The sequence below is a fragment of the Chiloscyllium punctatum genome, chromosome 30 (assembly GCF_047496795.1).
Source record: "Chiloscyllium punctatum isolate Juve2018m chromosome 30, sChiPun1.3, whole genome shotgun sequence".
Classification (NCBI taxonomy): Eukaryota; Metazoa; Chordata; class Chondrichthyes; order Orectolobiformes; family Hemiscylliidae; genus Chiloscyllium; species Chiloscyllium punctatum.
In genome coordinates, this window is record NC_092768.1 from 912903 (window position 1) to 923376 (window position 10474).

Consider the following 10474-nt stretch of genomic DNA (forward strand, 5'->3'; position numbering starts at 1 on the left):
GACAGAGTGTCCCACATCCCCCCACCCCACCATGGTCTACACCACAGGGTCAGACAGAGTGTACCACATCCCCCCACCCCACCATGGTCTACACCGCGGGAATATGTAGCGAGGGGCCGTGAGCCATGCTGAGGAAACTTGAAAGGGTTCAGAAAAGATTTACAAGGATGTTGCCCGGGTTGGATGGTTTGAGCTACAGGGAGAGGCTGAACAGGCTGGGACTGTTTTCCCTGGAGTGTCGGAGGCTGAGGGGTGACCTTATAGAGGTTTATAAAATCACGAGAGGCATGGATAGGGTAAATAGATAAAGTGTGGGTAAGTTTGGATAATCACCTCTGGGGTGGGTGATTCCAGAACTAGAGGGGCATAGGTTTAGGGTGAGGGGGGAAAGGTATAAAAGAGACCTAAGGGGCAACTTTTCCACACAGAGGGTGGTACGTGTATGGAATGAGCTGCCAGAGGATGTGGTGGAGGCTGGTACAATTACAACATTTAAGAGGCATCTGGATGGGTGTATGAATAGGAAGGGTTTGGAGGGACAAGGGCCAAGTGCTGGCAAATGGGACGAGATTAGGTTGGGGTATCTGGTCGGCGCGGACGGGTTGGACCGAAGGGTCTGTTTCCGTGCTGTACCTCTCTCTGACTCTCGGTCCCCAGGGAATGTACGGGAGCAGTCGTCCGAGGAGGAAGAGGAGGACGTCGTGAGGCTCAGAGGGTCAGAGTTCAGGTGGTACAAACCGAACAGGAGCTGACTGACTGACTCCGGGTTCTAGGAGATGGAGAGCTGGACTTGCGGCGATCTCTCCCTGGAAGGGAGGGGCCGGGGGGAGGGGGGGTGGGGGGCGGGGGGGGGGGAACCAAAGTTGGAATCCTGCCACGGTAGGCTTTGAATTCAATGTTGTAAAAATCTGGAATTAAGAATCGGGTCTGGACCCCAAAACGACAGTCGGTGCTGCTTTCACGGGACAGTTCTGTCCTCACGGAATCCCACGCTGTAAGAAAACCGCGTGGTCGTGGCAACACTTTAGCTAGAGGGGCCGACATCGACTTTGTAACCCACACAGGCTTGAAAACGTGGTGCTGTGGAAACAGTGTCCCCTGTTGGTTATCGCGAATTCAGGTTGACGAGAATCGCACGTTGGAGCAGAACGCCCCGTCCGGGGGATTGAAGACTCATCTGGCTCAGTCAGACTCTTCAGGGAAGAGTATCTGCTCTCCTTCCCCCATCTGGCCTACTCCTGTGCGACCGGCTCTCAACTGCTCCCCCATCCCCCCGAAATGGCCGAGGAAGCTACAAGATCTCAGCAGCAAATCAAAACCGGACATCGACCCACCCGAAATGGTGACTTCTCCACCTCTTGACGCTGCCTGGGTTCTTGCAGCTTCCTGCCTGCCTGTTTTGGATTCCAGCATCTGCAGTTTCTTTTTGTTTTTGTCTCCGAGCAGAGAAAAGACAATGACAGAAACAGCCCAGCTGACCCTGCGAAGTCCTCCTTACAAACCCTCACCACCCCGCACCCCACCCCCTCTCTCCCCACCCCCCCCCCCCCCCCACCCCCCGGGGGGGGGTGGGAGGGAGGGGGTCGTGCCGAAATTGGGAGGGAACGTCTCGCAGACTGGTCAACTGGTTGCCCGACAGAGTCATGCGCAGAGAGTCATACCTGACGGACAATGTCCCAGGTGCCACCATCGCTGTCCCTGGGTGTGTCCTGTCCCACCGGCTGGGGTATCCATGAGGTGCTGGGGTACCATCAACTCAGCAGCACAATTGTAGCCTCACGCACATCCCCCCCCCACTCAACCGTTACCATCAAACCCCGGGGACCAACCCTGGTTTGATGGGGAGCCCAGGAGGGGCATGCCAGGGCATCCCTGAAGTTAGGGTGGACGGAGGAACTGGATATTGCCAAGGCTACAGGCCCTGGCAGCATGCTGGCAGCAGTGCTAAAGACTTGTGTTCCAGAACGTGCCGTAGCCATAGCCAAGCTCTCTCAGTACAGGTACAACCGTGACATCAACCCGATATTGTGGAAAATTGCGACCTGGATGCAAACAAAAACAGGACAAATCCTAGGGCTTATGCCTGAAATGTCGACTCTCCAGCTCCTTGGATGCTCCCTGACCTTGCTGTGCTTTTCCAGTGCCACACTGTTCAACTGATCTCCAAGAACTGCAATCCTCACTTTCCCAGTTACTGCCCCATTAATCTACTCTCGATCATGAGTAAGGGGATGGAAGGGGTCATCAACCTGCTCAGCAATGACCTGCTCAGTGACGCCCAGCTTGGGTTCCACCAGGGTCACTCAGCTCCTGACCTCATCACAGCCTCGGCTCAAACATGGACAAAAGAGCCGAGCTCCAGAGGGGAGGGGGGAGAGAGACAGCCCTTGACGTCAAGACCACATTCAACCATCTTGGAGCCCGTGCAACGCTGGAGTCAATGGGGGAAAGCTCTCCAGCGATTGGAGTCATACTGGACACACAGGAAGATGTTGGAGGTCAGTCATCTCAGCTTCAGGGCATCTCTCCAGGAGCTCCTCAAGGGTAGAGTGCTAGGCTCTCTCCAAGATCAGGTCACAAGTGGGAGTGTTCGCCAATGATTGCACAATGTTCGGAACTATTTGCGACTCCTCAGACACCGAAGCAGTCCGTGTCCAAAGGTAACAAGATCTGGACAATATCCAGGCCTGGCCTGACAAGTGGCAAATAATACTCGCACTTTTCAAATGCCAGGCTGTGACCATCTCCAATGGGAGACAATCTCACCACCCTGCCCCTGACATTCAACGGTGTGACCATCACTGAATCCCTCACCGTCCACATTCCTGGGGGTTGCCACTGACAGGAAATCAAACTGGACCGGCCACAGAAACATAGTGGCAGGTCAGAGACTCGGAGTAACCCACCCCCTGACCGTCCAGATTCTGACCGTAAGGCCCAAGTCAGGAAGGTGATGGGAAGACTCCCCACTCGCCCCGGATGGGGGCAGCTCGAACAACACGCAAGAAGCTCGACACCATCCAGGACAAAGCAGCCCCCCCTTGTTTGATTGGCGCCACATTCACAAATGTCCCCTCCCTCCCTCCCCCCCCCACCACCGACGCTCAGCCGCAGCGGTGTGTACCATCTACAACATACACTAACAGTAATTCACCAAAGATCCTCAGACAGCGCCTGCCAAACCTACAACACTCCCATTTCGAAGGACACTGGATACATGGGAACACTACTATCTGCAAGTTCCCCTCCGAGCCACTCACCCTTCCTGACTTGGAAATATATCATCGCTGGGTCAGAATCCTGGAATTCCCCCCTCCCTCAGGGATATTGTGGGTCAACAGTAGGTGGGGCAGCAGCGCTTCAAGAAGGCAGCTCACACACCCCCCCCACCTTCTCAAGGGGGGCAACTAGGGACGGGCGATAAACGCTGGGTCCGGCCTACATTGCCCACATCCCACGGGTGAATAAAAATGATAACAGCGATGGTGCATCTTGAACTATTTATCATTCCCTGATTACTATTAGAAGGGCCATCTCCCTCCTTCATTTCCGTCAATGTCCGTGTTACTCGTTCTCCTTTCCAGTTCCCAATTTTCCAGAGAATGGCCAGCAGAACTGACACAGCGCACAGTGTCATCACACTCAACTGCAACAGAATTTGTCCAGAGCTGAAAATAACACCAATGACTTGCTTAATCCAATGTCAGCCGCTAATACCCGAGACTGAAAGGGATAGACTGGTTGGAGCCACCTTGAAATGTGGGCATCCCCCTTTAGGATTCCCCAGCTAACCTTGCAATAAATCTAACACCTCTTCTCCGATGAACTCTTGGCGTGGGGTAGCCCAGTGAGTCCACCCTGAACGTGCGTACACTTTCACACGCGGTACACTCATTCACTGGCTGGTATTACACATATATAACTAACATTGATTTCAGATCACTGCCACGGCAGTCTCCCTGTGAAACTGACCACTGCTCAGACCCTGAAACTGACCACTGTCCAGTCACCCTGTAACTGACCACCGCACTGACCCTGTAACTGACCACCGCACAGACCCTGTAACTGACCACCACATTGACCCTGTAACTGACCACAACTCAGAACCTGTAACTGACCACCACACAGACCCTGTAACTGACCACCACACTGACCCTGTAACTGACCACCACACAGACCCTGTAACTGACCACCACACTGACCCTGTAACTGACCACCGCACAGACCCTGTAACTGACCACCACACTGACCCTGTAACTGACCACCGCACAGACCCTGTAACTGACCACCGCACGGACTCTGTAACTGACCACCACACAGACCCTGAAACTGACCACAACACAGACCCTGTAACTGACCACCACACAGACCCTGTAACTGACCACCACACAGACCCTGAGACTGACCACCACACAGACTCTGTAACTGACCACCGCACAGACCCTGTAACTGACCACCGCACGGACTCTGTAACTGACCACCACACAGACCCTGAAACTGACCACAACACAGACCCTGTAACTGACCACCACACAGACCCTGTAACTGACCACCGCACAGACCCTGTAACTGACCACAACTCAGACCCTGTAACTGACCACCACACAGACCCTGTAACTGACCACAACTCAGACCCTGTAACTGACCACAACTCAGACCCTGTAACTGACCACCGCACAGACCCTGTAACTGACCACGACACAGACCCTGTAACTGACCACTGCTCAGACCCTGTAACTCACCACCGCACAGAACCTGTAACTCACCACCGCACAGACCCTGTAACTGACCAACACACAGACCCTGTAACTGACCACCACACCGACCCTGTAACTGACCACCGCACAGACCCTGTAACTGACCACCGCACAGACCCTGAAACTGACCACCGCACAGACTCTGTAACTGACCACCACACAGACCCTATAACTGACCACCGCACAGACCCTGTAACTGACCACAACTCAGACCATGTAACTGACCAACACACAGACCCTGTAACTGACAACCGCACAGACCCTGTAACTGACCACCGCACAGACCCTGTAACTGACCACCGCACAGACCCTGAGACTGGCCACCACACAGACCCTGTAACTGACCACCACACAGACCCTGTAACTGACCACCACACAGTCCCTGCAACTGACCAACACACAGACCCTGTAACTGACCAACACACAGACGCTGTAACTGACCACCGCACAGACCCTGTAACTGACCACCACACAGACCCTGTAACTGACCACCGCACAGACCCTGTAACTGACCAACACACAGACCCTGTAACTGACCACCGCACAGACCCTGTAACAGACCACAACTCAGACCCTGTAACTGACCACCACACAGACCATGTAACTGACCACAACTCAGACCCTGTAACTGACCACCGCACAGACCCTGAGACTGACCACCGCACAGACCCTGTAACTGACCACCGCACAGACCCTGAGACTGACCACCACACAGACCCTGTAACTGACCACCGCTCAGACCCTGTAACTGACCACCGCACAGACCCTGTAACTGACCACCACACAGACCCTGAAACTGACCACCACACAGACCCTGTAACTGACCACAACACAGACCCTGAAACTGACCACCACACAGACCCTGAAACTGACCACCGCACAGACCCTGTAACTGACCACCACACAGACCCTGTAACTGACCACAACACAGACTCTGTAACTGACCACAACACAGACCCTGTAACTGACCACCACACAGACCCTGTAACTGACCACCGCACAGACCCTGTAACGGACCACAACTCAGACCCTGTAACTGACCACCACACAGACTCTGTAACTGACCACAACACAGACCCTGTAACTGACCACCGCACAGACTCTGTAACTGACCACTGCACAGACCCTGTAACTGACCACCGCACAGACCCTGTAACTGACCACCACACAGACCCTGTAACTGACCACCGTACAGACCCTGTAACTGACCACCACACAGACCCTGTAACTGACCACCGCACAGACCCTGTAACTGACCTCAACACAGACCCTGTAACTGACCACCGTACAGACTCTGTAACTGACCAACACACAGACCCTGAAACTGACCACCGCTCAGAACCTGTAACTGACCACCACACAGAACCTGAAACTGACCACCACACAGACCCTGTAACTGACCACAACACAGACCCTGTAACTGACCACCGCACAGATCCTGTAACTGACCACAACTCAGACCCTGTAACTGACCAACACACAGACCCTGTAACTGACCAACACACAGACTCTGTAACTGACCACAACTCAGACCCTGTAACTGACCACCGCACAGACCCTGTAACTGACCACCGCACAGACTCTGAAACTGACCACCGCACCGACCCTGTAACTGACCACCGCACAGACCCTGTAACTGACCACCGCACAGACCCTGAAACTGACCACCGCACAGACTCTGTAACTGACCACCACACAGACCCTATAACTGACCACCGCACAGACCCTGTAACTGACCACAACTCAGACCATGTAACTGACCAACACACAGACCCTGTAACTGACAACCGCACAGACCCTGTAACTGACCACCGCACAGACCCTGTAACTGACCACCGCACAGACCCTGAGACTGGCCACCACACAGACCCTGTAACTGACCACCACACAGACCCTGTAACTGACCACCACACAGTCCCTGCAACTGACCAACACACAGACCCTGTAACTGACCAACACACAGACGCTGTAACTGACCACCGCACAGACCCTGTAACTGACCACCGCACAGACCCTGTAACTGACCACCACACAGACCCTGTAACTGACCACCGCACAGACCCTGTAACTGACCAACACACAGACCCTGTAACTGACCACCGCACAGACCCTGTAACTGACCACAACTCAGACCCTGTAACTGAACACCACACAGACCATGTAACTGACCACAACTCAGACCCTGTAACTGACCACCGCACAGACCCTGAGACTGACCACCGCACAGACCCTGTAACTGACCACCGCACAGACCCTGAGACTGACCACCACACAGACCCTGTAACTGACCACCGCTCAGACCCTGTAACTGACCACCGCACAGACCCTGTAACTGACCACCACACAGACCCTGAAACTGACCACCACACAGACCCTGTAACTGACCACCACACAGGCCCTGTAACTGACCACCGCACAGACTCTGTAACTGACCACCGCGCAGACCCTGTAACTGACCACCACACAGACCCTGTAACTGACCACCGCACAGACCCTGAAACTGACCACCACACAGACCCTGTAACTGACCACCACACAGATCCTGTAACTGACCACAACACAGACCCTGAAACTGACCACCACACAGACCCTGAAACTGACCACCGCACAGACCCTGTAACTGACCACCACACAGACCCTGTAACTGACCACAACACAGACTCTGTAACTGACCACAACACAGACCCTGTAACTGACCACCACACAGACCCTGTAACTGACCACCGCACAGACCCTGTAACGGACCACAACTCAGACCCTGTAACTGACCACCACACAGACTCTGTAACTGACCACAACACAGACCCTGTAACTGACCACCGCACAGACTCTGTAACTGACCACTGCACAGACCCTGTAACTGACCACCGCACAGACCCTGTAACTGACCACCACACAGACCCTGTAACTGACCACCGTACAGACCCTGTAACTGACCACCACACAGACCCTGTAACTGACCACCGCACAGACCCTGTAACTGACCTCAACACAGACCCTGTAACTGACCACCGTACAGACTCTGTAACTGACCAACACACAGACCCTGAAACTGACCACCGCTCAGAACCTGTAACTGACCACCACACAGAACCTGAAACTGACCACCACACAGACCCTGTAACTGACCACAACACAGACCCTGTAACTGACCACCGCACAGATCCTGTAACTGACCACAACTCAGACCCTGTAACTGACCACCGCACAGACCCTGTAACTGACCACCACACAGACTCTGTAACTGACCACCGCACAGACTCTGTAACTGACCACCACACAGACCCTGTAACTGACCACCGCACAGACCCTGTAACTGACCACCACAAAGACCCTGTAACTGACCACCGCACAGACTCTGTAACTGACCACCGCACAGACCCTGTAACTGACCACCGCACAGACTCTGTAACTGACCACCGCACAGACCCTGTAACTGACCACCGCACAGACCCTGTAACTGACCACCGTACAGACTCTGTAACTGACCATCACACAGACCCTGTAACTGACCACCACACAGACCCTGTAACTGACCACCGCACAGACCCTGTAACTGACCACCATACAGACTCTGTAACTGACCATCACACAGACCCTGTAACTGACCACCACACAGACCCTGTAACTGACCACCGCACAGACCCTGTAACTGACCACCGCACAGACCCTGTAACTGACGACCACACAGAACCTGTAACTGACCACCGCACAGACCCTGTAACTGACCACCGCACAGACTCTGTAACTGACCACCGCACAGACCCTGTAACTGACCACCGCACAGACCCTGTAACTGACCACCACACAGACACTGTAACTGACCACCGCTCAGACCCTGTAACTGACCACCGTACAGACCCTGTAACTGACCACCGCACAGACCCCGTAACTGACCACCACACAGACCCTGTAACTGACCACCGCTCAGACCCTGTAACTGACCACCGTACAGACCCTGTAACTGACCAGCACACAGACCCTGTAACTGACCACCACACAGACCCTGTAACTGACCACCGCACAGACCCTGTAACTGACCACAACGCAGACCCTGTAACTGACCACAACACAGACCCTGTAACTGACCACCGCACAGACCCTGTAACTGACCATCACACAGACCCTGTAACTGACCACAACTCAGACCATGTAAATGACCATCGCACAGACCCTGTAACTGACCATCACACAGACCCTGAAACTGACCACCGCACAGACCCTGTAACTGACCACCGCACAGACCCTGTAACTGACCATCACACAGACCCTGTAACTGACCACCGCACAGACCCTGTAACTGACCACCACACAGACCCTGTAACTGACCACCGCACAGACCCTGTAACTGACCACAACGCAGACCCTGTAACTGACCACAACACAGACCCTGTAACTGACCACCGCACAGACCCTGTAACTGACCACCACACTGACCCTGTAACTGACCACCACACAGACCCTGTAACTGACCACAACTCTGACCCTGTAACTGACCACCGCTCAGACCATGTAACTGACCACCGCACAGACCCTGTAACTGACCACCGCACAGACCCCGTAACTGACCACCACACAGACCCTGTAACTGACCACCGCTCAGACCCTGTAACTGACCACCGTACAGACCCTGTAACTGACCACCACACAGACCCTGTAACTGACCACCACACAGACCCTGTAACTGACCACAACGCAGACCCTGTAACTGACCACAACACAGACCCTGTAACTGACCACCGCACAGACCCTGTAACTGACCATCACACAGACCCTGTAACTGACCACAACTCAGACACTGTAACTGACCATCGCACAGACCCTGTAACTGACCATCACACAGACCCTGAAACTGACCACCGCACAGACCCTGTAACTGACCACCGCACAGACCCTGTAACTGACCATCACACAGACCCTGTAACTGACCACCGCACAGACCCTGTAACTGACCACCACACAGACCCTGTAACTGACCACCGCACAGACCCTGTAACTGACCACTGCACTGACTCTGTAACTGACCACCACACAGACCCTGTAACTGACCACCATACAGACCCTGTACCTGACCACCGCACAGACCCTGTAACTGACCACCGCACAGAACCTGTAACTGACCACCACACAGACCCTGTAACTGACCACCGCACAGACCCTGTAACTGACCACCATACAGACCCTGTAACTGACCACCGCACAGACCCTGTAACTGACCACCACACAGACCCTGTAACTGACCACCGCACAGACCCTGTAACTGACCATCGCACACACTCTGTAACTGACCACCATACAGACCCTGTAACTGACCACCTCACAGACCCTGTAACTGACCACAACTCAGACCCTGTAACTGACCACCACACAGACCCTGTAACTGACCACAACTCAGACCCTGTAACTGACCACCACACAGACCCTGTAAATGACCCTAACTCAGACCCTGTAACTGACCACAACTCAGACCCTGTAACTGACCACCGCACAGACCCTGTAACTGACCACCACACAGAACCTGTAACTGACCACAACTCAGACCCTGTAACTGACCACCACACAGACCCTGTAACTGACCACCGCACAGACCCTGTAACTGACAACCACACAGACCCTGTAACTGACCACCACACAGACCCTGTAACTGACCACCGCACAGACCCTGTAACTGACCACCACACAGACCCTGTAACTGACCATCGCACACACTCTGCAAC